Source organism: Condylura cristata, unplaced genomic scaffold (assembly GCF_000260355.1).
Source record: "Condylura cristata isolate star-nosed mole 26May11 unplaced genomic scaffold, ConCri1.0 scaffold00008, whole genome shotgun sequence".
Taxonomy (NCBI): domain Eukaryota; kingdom Metazoa; phylum Chordata; class Mammalia; order Eulipotyphla; family Talpidae; genus Condylura; species Condylura cristata.
This window is the reverse complement of record NW_004567109.1, coordinates 24,776,319-24,787,719: the sequence shown is the minus strand read 5'-3', so window position 1 is coordinate 24,787,719 and position 11,401 is coordinate 24,776,319. Positions and strand designations below refer to the sequence as shown.

The 11,401-nt window shown below is 43.1% G+C and overlaps 1 protein-coding gene across 2 annotated transcripts in view; it reads left to right on the top strand.

The window, feature by feature from the left end:
* Nucleotides 1-2,911: 2,911 nt before the first annotated feature.
* GPBP1L1 (GC-rich promoter binding protein 1-like 1) overlaps nucleotides 2,912-11,401 on the top strand; it is a 38,344-nt gene continuing 29,854 nt past the window's right edge. The window contains exon 1 of one of the 2 annotated variants that reach the window (XM_012722707.1): nucleotides 2,912-3,041. The gene's annotated coding sequence lies outside the window, so the exon portion shown is untranslated. Of the gene's footprint in view, nucleotides 3,042-3,492; nucleotides 3,625-11,401 lie in introns of those variants that run through there. The other variant, XM_004678947.2, reaches the window with a different exon arrangement.

Below are 11,401 nucleotides of genomic sequence, written 5' to 3'. Positions count from 1 at the left end.
TTCATAGTGCTGTGACTTAACCCATGCACCACCAGAGAGAGGACCCTCTTTTTTTTTTTTTTTTTTGAGCAAAATAATGACAGTAGCAATCAATACAACTTAGCTGTGAATCAGGCACCATAAGATAACTCCATATTTCAGATTAACTCAATGTAATACGGTTCAAAGAATCTGGGCTGGAATTCAGGCCCAATTACTTTCCTATTTCTTGAGTATTCACCAGAAACAGAGTGGGGAGCAGAACAGGCAGATCTACTAAAATACACTGCTGAAGGGAGACAGAAGAGGTCTGCTGTATGTGTGGGTCACCTCCCTGACTGGGGATTGTACTGGTGCTGCATTGACCGCAGATTGCTTCATAGTGCTGTGATTTAACCCTTGCACCACCATGCAGGCCTGCTGCCCCATTTCTTCATGGGGCCATTGTAAGAATTGAGTTAATATATGTAACTCAATTACATATCCTTATATAATTGTGTAACTATCCTTAACACCAAAAAAAGCATTAAAAATACTAACATAGTATTCCTACCTTACACAAAAGGAAATGTTTAAGAGCCTGGTCTAATAGATGCTGCCAATAAGTGGATGGGTGAGACTATTAATCTAGATTTGTCTTAGATGAGTCCCATTTCAAACCAGGGAAATTTGGTGTCTACAAAATTAGAAGTCCACACTGCTGATTAATTAAAAAAAATTGATCTTGATTGCAGATCAAGAAATCCTATATACCATTTACTGTCTTAATTCTTTATTTTTTAAAAAGATTTATTTATGCATACAAGAGCTGGGGTGTAGGCCAAGGCTGGGGGTTGGTAGGCCGTGGGTGAAAGGATTCACCAGACAGAGTGGGGAGAACAGGCATACTGACTCAAATACACTACAGAAGAGAGAAGCAGACAAGACAGGAGAGTTCTGCTATGCCATGTGGATCTGCCTGTTCTGCTCCCTGGCTAGGTATCTAACTGGTGCTGCAGTGGCTGCTGATAGTTTCACAGTGCTGAGACTAACCCCTTGCACCACCAGGAAGGCCCCTTCACTGTCTTATTTCCATATATAAAGAAACAAGTTATCCTGGGTTTCTCGAGTAGAACTTAGATTACACCCAAATCCACCTAGTGACTTTAAGATACACATATATGCAGGGCCCACACTCACCTTTGATCAAAGCATCTGCATTAAAGGCATTCCTGACCACTCCATTTAAAACATCATATCGGTGCCTCCACCTTCGAAATTTCTACACACTGAGACGTGCTTTCCAACTGTATTAAGACGAAAAAGCGCGGGAGCTCCCTGGTGGTGCAAGGGGTTAAATCTCAGCACTATGCCACTGCAGCAAGAGTTCCCTAGATCCCTGGCCAGGGAGGTGATCCACATGGCACAGCAGACCTCTCCTGTCTCGCCCTCTGCTCCCCTCAGCAGTGTATTTCTATCAAGCCTCCTTGTTCTGCTCCCCACTATTTGGTGACTCTTCACACACACAAACACCCTCCAGCTTTTGTATGCGCAAAAAATAAATCTTAGTCTGGGAGCGGCAGCTAGACAGAGAATTAAAGGAAAAGAAAGACCTAAGGGTTGGTTAATCCGCTTGATTTAGGTGAACTCAATAGTTCCACAGTCCCAAAGGAAATAAGACACAACTGCAACCCTCAGGTCGGTTATTTGAGATAAAGTATAGAGTTTGAACACAAAGATTCCCGGGAAAACGGACCAACGGTACCTGCAGCTTCTATTTACTCCCAACCATTTGATGACCCCTTTTCCAACCTCTACTGTAGCTGCCATTCTAACGCTTACCTGCCAGTGTCACGCCAGGAGATATAGCAGCACTTCAAGAACATCCAGGGACTAACGAAAAGGCACTTCCGGCACATGCGATTAGAAGCTCCGGCTTCCTGAGAACCAAAAATAAATGAGTCCGGGTAGGGACTTGACCAGAGTTAACTGGTTCCCACACCTGACTTTCAACCGGGCAAATCTTTTAATATCTTAATTCTAGTGAAAGCTTTTGTTGAAATCTGTGGAGTATCTGAACGGTCCGTGCCTTCCTAGGTTTCCTAGGTTTCCTAGCCAGCAGAATCTAACCTGTACAGTTCGGGAAAGTGAAGGGCCAAAAACTACTGGAACAACCTCAGAGGGAAAGGTAGGAGAGATTTGAAATACAGGTCAAGGTTGAATTGGCTAAATTCAATCGCTGGCCATCTTTAGAACTCGCAAAACAATAGGGTTTCTTGAACCGACCGGGCTCATCTCACTCCGCATTAAGGGACCTAAACTACCAGTATTTTACAGCCAACTACTTGTATTTATTCCTTCTTGGGACCTGGGAACTTCACCTGGAAATAAAAAGCACTAAGGGTAGGATTTCCGCTTCCTTGAAAGGTATGCTACTAGCAATCTTGGACGTGGGGGTGACCGTCAGCTTTGAATTTTATTTGTCGGTTATGTGACCTTGGGCAGGTCCCTTCCCGTCTCTAGGCTTCTTTCTATTAATGGCCTATCAAAGGAAACAGCACAAGGCATATGAGCGTCCTTTTGAAGGCACGCTATGAGAGTTTACGGAGTCCGCGCCAGCCAGTTTCTCTGTTCCTCCGATTCTACATCGTTTTGGTTGCCGGCCATCCTGTGTTTTAGTTTTCCATACACTACTCTCTCCGCGGATTTCTGGCAATAGTAACTGCGCCCTGTCGCGTTAGCTTTCACTTTTATTTCCTTTTCTGTCCTGGCGGCGCCGCCCCTTCCCGTCCAGCGATACCCAATGAGGCTTTGGGTCGGAGTAACATCTTCGTTAGGCATAGGAACCGGTTCAGGGCAGAAATCCGGCGCCTTGGCCGGGGGCGTGACGCCAGCTGTGGGCCTGAACTACCGTTCCCAGCGGGTAGTGCGGACCCAGCCGCGCAGGCCTCGGGAACCTGGCCCTCTTGGGGCTGGAGTAGACGCGCGCACGTGAAAGAAGGCAGGAGCGGAAGGTGGGAACGGGTCGGGACGCAAGGTCTTACGAAACCGGTTTGCTAGTTTGGGGACGCGTGCCTGCAGAGGTGAGATGTGGGATGGAGAAGAACGAAGGGGCGGGGAAAAATGGGTACACACACAACACAACCACCCACTCATTCACACGCGCCCAGGCCTTAGTGTTGTGCTGGGAGATACTAAGGGGACCACTAAACACGGCCGGCCTCCGACTCTGAGGCGGCTCCTGGAGGGCAGAGCATTCAAGCCTACTGAGGGGCGGGAGCGGCCGCGCGCCGCCTGGTACCGCGGTGATGGGAGCTGGGGGCGGGGCACGGAATAACCGCTGTTCACCACGCGGAACGTTGGCGGCTTGGGTCTCCGGAAGGGTCACCCAACACCTAGCTTATGCGCGCGCGCGTGCGCTCCTCTAGGCGGGGCGAGCGGGTGGGCGTGTGTGAGGCGGGGTTGGACGAGGGTGGGGGGAGCGTGTCGCTCCTCCCCCTCGCCCGCTCTGCCGCTTCTGGGCGGTGTGGGCCTTGTGGGACGGGCAGCCATTTTGGGAAGAGCTTTGTTATGGTTGTGGGCTCTCCACCTCTGCGGGATCAGGAAGCTGGGGAAGCGCCCTCGGACGCCGCGTCTGGCCCGTAGCTGTAATCCCGCGGCTGCCCGGTGAGTGGTGAGTGGGACTTTGGGACGTAGAGAAGTAGAGGCTCTTAAGTCGTCCGGGGGCCGGGCTCCGCCCGGTGCCTGACCGCACGTCAGTTGAAACAAGTTGAAGAAGGCTCTCGCACAGGTGGTTGGGTGTCGGTCTCCTGGGGGAGAGGGAGTGGAGCCCACGGGCCGAGTGGCTCGGACGCGGCACCTCCCCCGCGCTAGAGCTTTGCACACGAGCGTCGCGGTCGCCGCGGCTCTTCCTGAGCGCTTCCACTTCAACTTTGGTCTCCGGGTCGGAACGCTCACCTGAGGCTTTCTGGCTCCTCTCCAGAAGTTCCGGCTCGCTGGTGGCCGAGAGGCCTGATTTACGGGCTTTTTCTTTCTTTCTTAAACCAGAGCGAAAGTCTTTTGCTTTCCAGTGAAGGAAAATCTAAAAAGGAAAAAGTAGTGTAAGTCAAATGTGGGGTATCTGGGGGAAAGAGGAGCTTTAACTCCCAACGTTTAGGTCCTCTTTGGTTGCGAGGTGTTTTCATTTATTTAGGTTAAGTATTCCCAGCATCTACCGACTCCTCCTGCCCTCGGAAAAAAGCTGATCGATCTTGGAAGTGTTTTAACGAATATTTTTTCTATTTTAAGTCTACTTCTCCTGTGAAATTCTAAAAGACTGCATCTAAAATGGCTGTAACTTGGGGAAGTGCCCGGCGCTTCGGTAACTTAAACACGTTAACGTATCTTACATTTTTGTTGTCCTGAAACTGAATCTTTTGAGGTTTTGGTTTTCTTGCATTTGCGGTGTTATCTTGAAGACTCCTTGCTAGGTGAAAACAGGTGGATTAAAGAAGTTTGCTTACTCCAAAAGTTTACTGAAGGATGGGTGCGGTTGTGTGTGTGTGTTTTTCTTTTTGTTAGTTGCTTATAACTTTTGAAATTGTGCTATTGGGTTAGCTTTATCAACCAGCTCTGTGGTTGGTTTGTCTTATTTGTTGAGATACTTGCTTTTAACTTTGATAATTATTGCTGACCAGGAAAAAAAGTTAATGGTGGTTCATGTTTTAATTTACTGCTAGAATTCTAGTTCCTGTTTAAATTACATCTAAAAGTGGTTGGTAGTCTCCATAGACTTAGATTCGTACTTTGGTGGGTTGCTGACCTTTCTAAGATCTTTTATTTTACGTCTTAAGACAAGAAAAGCAAGCAGGAGTGTTGTTAATTAGTGTTGTTGTTTATTAGAAAAATCCGAGTGATAAATGAAAAACGGTAGTTGTGGAGTGCATTATTGGTGTGTCCATTCAAACAAAAGGGCTTTCAGTTTGCCTTTTTTTTTTTTTAAACCAGTATATCTAGGAGTTTAATTGTAAAGAAAAAGGTCAGAATAGAAACCAAGAACAGTTCACTTCGGTGTTTGGAAGGTGATTTTCAAGTTACAGTCTGTCTAAAAGACAAAATAAAAAAATGCTCATTGTGAAAGAGAATTTTTGAATTTATAGTAAATTGTCATCTTCCCGGCAAAATCAATTTTAATTTGCCTTCCTGAACTTTTTCAGCACAAGTTTTGTCAATTCCCAGCGGATTTTTTTTTGTTCTTAAATTACTTAGGTGGTTTTACAGGAAAACATTTAAAATGCTTTATAGGAGTTACAAATAAGTAGAGTTGTTTTTAGTATTGCCTCCTGGTCTAGAATACTTGGGTGGTCAGACCTGGAAATTTGGGAAATCTTAGGTATCTTTATCTTGAATGAATTCAACTTACTAATTTTTTTTAATCAGTAATTTAAAAGTGACTGAGAAGAGCACATTTTAATAGTTTTGGGGTGATAGAAATCTGGCTCTTATTTCTGTTTATAATTCATATTTAAATACTCAAAGAAGAAAAATATCTTTGTTTTATGGTTAAATTGTATGAACATGCCAGGGGTGAACTGTGGAAGTGCTTTATATTAATTTATTCCAATGAGGTGGATAGTGTGTTATTCCCATTTTATGGATGAGGAAGATAGGACTCATTCAACTAGTAGGACGATCCTGTATTCCAACATAAGCAATCTTTTTCTCATTATGCTTTTAACTCTTGTGATTACTGTCTTTCGCCATGAAAGAAACTGCTGAGAGCATAAAAACATAAAGGATCACAACTAAAAAAGTAGAAAATATAAATGCTGGTATGCGTGTATGGTTTTTCAAATAGTTGAATAATTTCCCTTTTTAAAAAAGATTTGTTTATGTGTAAAGAACTGGGGTCTAGGCCAGAGGTGTGGGTGAATGGGATAAGAGGATTCACCAGAGACTGTGGGGAGCAGAAGAGGTGGAGCTACTGAAATAGGTTGCTGACCGGACAGACCCAAGAGGTCTGCTGAGCCTTGGGGGTTAGCTTCATGGCTGGGGATGGAACTCCTGCTGCTGTGGCTGTCTATAGCTTGATAGCACTGAGACTTTAACCTCTGCGCCACCAGGAAAGCCCCAAAGTTGGACAGTTTTTATGGTACAGAGATAATGTGCTAACTCATAACTGATTATAGTTGCCATTGATTGGAATTTAATGCACTGCGACCTACCTGCCCATGTCACTAATAAATCAGACTCTGATCTTTATTTCCCACTGAAGTCTGCTCAGAATAAAACTTTATAGTCAAACTTGAACAGTAGTTTTCGGTTCAGTAAGAGGAGCTGAATCTTTGTCCATAAGTATATCTTAATTAGGAGGTAAAGTGTTCCTAACACTATATAAAATTAATTCTTATATATGATTTCAAATATACTGGACAAGTATTTAAAGGAGTAAATAGTTGCTTCCTCTCAAAGCAAGTAAGTCAAACTCTAGTTGTTCTGTTAGTCAAGTTGTGGGTTTGTTTTTGTTTTTCTAGACAAAACAGCTCATTCTTTTAAGAAATGCTAGAGGTTATACTAGGGTGAAGCTTGAGCATGCTAGGATTATGAATACTTAGATGACCATAAAACATTCTTGCCACTAAAGAACTTAGTAGTTTAACAAGATAAGCACAGAATACACAAGGAAATGGCATTGAAAGCTGTCTTTCTTATAGGAGTTGATTTTTAACATGTTCATTACCTTTATCCATTTTAATGATAAAACGACTTTGCCTTAAATTAACCAGAAGTAGGATAGACAATCACCAGTATTTTAGATTTTAGTACATTTCTCTGAGCAGTAGGTCTATTTATGTAGATGAGGTTTTTTGTTTTTCCAGAAAAATTGAATTCACTTAAGTTTGACTTACACACTTGCATTGCAAACTCTTGTTTCTTTGATTTGTAAGTTTAAATTTTGTTACACTTTTTTTCCCCCCTGAATTATTGCTATCCTTGCAGTTGAAATATATTGAAAAGTTGTTTTGGGGGCTTTGGTTAATTAGAAGGCAGTGCTATGCCAGTGTTCCTGATATGTGTTTATGAATTATTATTTCTGCTTTTTTTTTTTTAAAGATTTATTTATTTATTCATACAGAACTGGGGTACAGGCCAGAGATGCGGAGGGTGAGAGGATTCACCAGAGACAGAGTGGGGAGCAGAATAGGCAGATCAACGAAGTACACTGCTGAGGGGAGCAGCGGGCGGGTCAGGAGAGGTCTGCCACGCCATGTGGTCACCTCCAGGGCAGGCGGGGATCAAACTCATGAGGAAGTGGCTTTAGTTTCTCAGTGCAGTGCTTTAACCCACTGCTCCACCAGGAGGGCCTATTTCTGCTTTTTAATTAGTCTTACCAGGTATGATGGGAAAGGAAATGGGAAGCATTTAGTGTGGGTTTCATGAGCTAGTGTGTGTGATCTTATTTTTGCTTATAATACTTGTTTAAAGTAGTATAGGAAATTCCCACAAGTTAAGTAATTTGCATAACAATGAGAGGGCCTTCAGGTGGCATCTCGTTCGGATTCCAAAGCAAGATTTTTTTCTGCCCTTTCAGATAGAGAGGTGGCATGGTATGGTAATGAGGGCACCAACTGTGTGGCCTTGGTTTGAATCTCAGTGTTACTACTACTGTGACTTTGTAGGAGTTTTAGATGAGATTTCTCTGCCTGTTTCTTTCACTGTTAAATAGTACCTTCTCATAGGGCTATTATGGTAAATAAATGTAGTTCTTAAAAGAACAAAATACCTGACCATAGGGCCCTTCCTGATGGCACACCAAGTTAAAGTGCACAGCACTATGAAGCTATAACAGGCAGCCACCGCAGCAGCAGTTCAATCCCTGGCCATGGAGGTGACCCACATGGTGTGTCTTACCTCTCCTGTCTAGCTTGCTGCTCCCCTAAGCAGTGTATTTCTGTAGATGAGCCTGTTCTTTTTTTTTTTTTTTTTTAAGATTTATTTATTTATTCATAAAGAACTGGGGTACAGGCCAGAGATGCGGAGGGTTAGAGAATTCACCAGGGACAGACTGAGGAGCAGAACAGGCAGATTGATGAAGTACACTGCTGAGGGGAGCAGCGGCGGGTCAGGAGAGGTCTGCCACGCCATATGGATCTCCTCTGGGGCAGGCTGGGATCGAACCCATGTGGAAGTGGCTTAAGTTTCTTAGTGCAGCGCTTCAACCCTCTGCACCACCAGGGAGGGCCAGATGAGCCTGTTCTATTCCCCACTCTGGTGAATTCTTTCACTCCCCTGAATTGCTGGTCTGTACCCCAATTCTTGTATGCATAAATAAATCTTTTTAAAATACCTGACCATGGTAAGGTATTTATTTATTACTAAATAAATCGTATGATATGGTCTTTAATTAACACTTTTTTTTTTTACATTTATTTATGTATACAAGAACTGGGGTGCAGGCAGAGGTGTGGGGATTGAGAGGACTCACCAGAGACGGAGTGGTGAGAACAGGTGAACTAACTGAAGAACACTGCCCATGAGAGCGGCAGTCAAGGGAGGAGAGATCTGCCTTGCCATTGTGGGTCACCTCCTTGGCAGAGGGATCCAACTCATGTGGACAGATAGCTTCATAGTGCTGTGCTTTAACTTGCACCATCAGGGAGAGCCCAACACCTTTTTTTTAAAAAGACTTACTTATTTTTGCATACATGAACTGGGGTCTGGGCCAGAGGTGTGGGAAGGGTGTGTGAGAGGATTCACCAGAGACATTGGGAGCAAAACAGGCAGATATACTGAAATACACTGCTGAGAGACAGGAGAAGAGGTCTGCTGTACTTGTGCTGCAGTGGCTGTCTGTAGCTTTATAGTGCTGAGCAACTAACCCCTTGTTAGTTGCTAGGGAGGCCCTTTTAAGGAAACCAATCCAGTGAAATTCATGAAGTCTGAACAAACTATTGCATGTGGAGTCTCATTTATATTCTCCCTTTAGATAATACTTTTCTTTGGACTTTCCTAGTTTGAACCAGGATCTTGATCACACTTAGTGTAATTGATTGATTTCTTTCAAGTCTCTTTTTGTGTTCGTGGTTTGTTTCTTCTACATTCCCTCTCGTACATTGAGAAAGACTGCAGGTCATTTGCCATGCAGTTTTTCACATTCTAGGTTTTCAGTAAATTGTTAAACACAGAGACTTATATTGGAATTTGACTTGGGGGTGAGGGGGATTGACAATTTTGTAGGTGATTCTTTTGTTAGTTTTGTTTTTTTTTTTCCTGTTTTGTTCATTGGTTCTCTTCTATATAATTTCTTACAATTTCTCTTTTGAGCAGCATAGGATAATTGTATATTTACCCTCCTTGGATATGCTTGTAAAATGGAGTGTTTGACTTATTTTTGTGACCAGTTCAATATTAACTTTTCCTGGTAATCATTTCTCATTCTTTTTTTTCCTCCCTAGCATATATTTATTGTTTTATAAAATTGAGTTAAGAATAATAGACTTACGGTAGTTTTATTGTTAAGATACTAATCTTAACACTTAATGTATAGTCACCATTTTCATTAATATTAAAATCTTCAAATTACAAATGAGGATTTGAAGCAAAAAGTTGAAGAGATGTGTTCCAAGTCACAGAGCTAGTATATAACAGAACCAATTAAGTCCAAGCCTCCTCTTCTAATTTAAAACTAAGTTGATATTGGACATAAAGTATTCCTGACAAGATTTTAAAAAGTGGTTGAAAGTAAAAGGAACTGGGCCCTCCCTGCTGGCGCAGCTGGTTAAAGCACAGCACTGTTAAGCTATTGCAGCCACTGAAACACGAGTTTGATCCCCGCCGGGGGAGTGACCCACATGGCATGGCAGACCTCTCCTGACATGCCCACATGCCCGTTGCTCCCCTCAACAGTGTATTTCAGTCTGTCTGCCTGTTCTTCTCCCCACTCTATCTCTGGTGAATTCTCTCACTGCCCACATCCCCCCCCCTCCCCACACACACCTCTGGCCTACACCCAGTTCTGTATGTATAAATAAATAAATCTTTTTTTTAAAAAAAAAGTAAAAGGCACTTGAAGTAAAGCTCTAGGCAACCACCTATTTAATTTATGTATCTATGGATTGCCTATTCTTGATATAAATGTGTGTCTTATGATATAGGAGTTACTATTATTACATCTCTCAAATCAAAAAGAAAATTTTTATGAGCCCTCTCTTGGTAATGCAAGGGGTTAAGCACAGCACTATGAAGCTAGCTGCAGTCAGCCACAGCCACTTCAGCAGGAGTGGTTGAACCCCCATCCAGGGAGCTGACCCACATGGGACAGTAGACCTCTCCTGTCTCATCCGCTGCTACCCTCAGTTGTGTATTTCAACCAGTCTGCTGTTCTGTTCACCACCTATCTCTGTCTCACCCCACCACCCCTGGCCTGTACCCCAGTTCTTGTAAGCATAAATGAATAAATCTTTTTTTTTTTTTTTAATTTTACATGTGACAAGTACCTTACTAACATACTCATAAAGAATGGAGCCTTTCAGGATCGATCACTGCAGTTGAAATTATTTTATAAAAGTTGTCACAACTGAATGGTTTGCTTGTAGTGTAGTTGATATAGTGACTTTTGTAGCAAACATGATAAAAAGTTTTTTTAAAAGATTGATTTATGCATACAGAGGTGGAGGAGTGAGAGGATTTATCAGAGACAGAGTGGGGAGCAGAACAGGCAGATCTACTGAAGTACACTGCTGAGGGAGCAGTGGTTGAGACAGGAGAGGTCTGCTGTGCCATGTAGGTTAGCTCCCTGGCCAAGGATCAAACTCAGGCTGCAATGGCTTCATAGAGCTGTGCTTTAACCCGTTGTACCGCCAGGGAGGGCCCATGATAAAAAAATTTTGGTGGTTCTAAAACCTTAGAGTTTCAGGTAACTTGCAGTTACTGGATTATTTTACTTTAGGATTTATTTATTTATTTATGCATACAAAGACTAAGATATACTAGAGGGTGGGGGGAGAGGGACAGAGTAGGGGAGGAAGTAAGAGGATTCACCAGAGACAGATTGGGGACCAGAACTGGCAGATGTACTAAAATACACTGCTGAGGGGAGCAGCAGGTGAGACAGAAATCTGCTGCACCGTGTGGGTTAACTAAATCCAACTGGTGCTGCAGTGGCTGGCTATAGCTTGATAATCCTGTGTCTTTAATTTCTGCGCCAACAGGAAGGCCCTTAGTTACTTGATTTTTACAGCTAGAATTTAATGTGTAGATTGCATTAGTGATAAATGTAATTCTAAAAGTGCTATTCCTCTTCGGAGCTGTTATGAATTTGGTATATTCCATTTCTGTTAGTGGATCGTGAGTGTCAGGGTATAGGTATCGCAAGTACTTGTCAAACTGGAATAACAAAATACTGTAAAGGAGGTTACCTGAGAAAAGGTTATAAATTTCACTCTAAAACTTTTGTGCTTTGTGA